Source organism: Acyrthosiphon pisum, unplaced genomic scaffold (genome assembly GCF_005508785.2).
Source record: "Acyrthosiphon pisum isolate AL4f unplaced genomic scaffold, pea_aphid_22Mar2018_4r6ur Scaffold_20819;HRSCAF=22231, whole genome shotgun sequence".
Taxonomy (NCBI): Eukaryota; Metazoa; Arthropoda; class Insecta; order Hemiptera; family Aphididae; genus Acyrthosiphon; species Acyrthosiphon pisum.
The window spans coordinates 19,859-20,765 of record NW_021770218.1 but is presented as its reverse complement, the minus strand read 5'-3'; the positions used below and the strand labels follow the sequence as shown (position 1 = coordinate 20,765).

The 907-nt window shown below is 24.0% G+C and overlaps 1 protein-coding gene across 1 annotated transcript in view; it reads left to right on the top strand.

Annotated features, from left to right (window-relative positions):
• Nucleotides 1-907, top strand: part of LOC103310870 — a 3,696-nt gene that overhangs the window by 294 nt on the left and 2,495 nt on the right. The window lies entirely within an intron of this gene.

Below are 907 nucleotides of genomic sequence, written 5' to 3'. Positions count from 1 at the left end.
TTTAACTTCGGTAACATTTCATAACTATAAAAGGTGGGTAAGTGGATGTCGCTTTGCTGTACAGTAGGTGACAAGTGGGTCACTGTAATGGATGGTGTTAAATTTGAATTCAATGATATAATATCATTGTATAAGAAAAACGATTCTGAGCGAAAACTGACCGTCAGCCTATGATATTACCAAGTATATTTGATGATATTATTGTGAATAAAGTAATTTATATATAACCTATTTACGTGGAACCTTGTTTTATATTTTCAATCCTTAGCTATAAAAGTTGAACATTTTATACATTTTTAACTACAAAATAATTATTAAATTTTAAATTTGATACATTTTTCAAAATTCGAACTTTAAATGCTTATAAAAAAAAATTGTGCCTATGTATTTTTAATATTTTTCAACTGCTATTGAAACATTATATCAGAAGCCTTGCATTTGACTTTTTTTAGACATTTTTTTTTTTGATAAAGGTAGACAAACTTATGGATAATTTTGTATTACATCTGTTTTTGAGAAAATCAATTTTGGTTACAATTTAAATTCATATTATTACAACATTGGATATTCACTCGATTTCTCATGTAATGATTTTCTTATTTTGTTGTAATTAAAAAACGAATGAACGTAGTACTTGAAATTTTCACTGAATGTTTATATCAGCATTTTCTATACATGATAAAATTTTGATAAAAAACATGACTATTTTTTAGCTGTTTACGGACATTGTCAGTTTTGATTTTTTTTAGTTTTTTTTTTCTATAAAAATTAATAAAATTTTATTTATTTAGTAAAAAAGCGTGAAAATTTAATGCAAGGCTCCTGACATATTGTTACAATAGCAGTTAAAAAATATTAAAAATACATAGGCACAATTTTTTTTTATAAGCATTCAAAGTTAAAATTT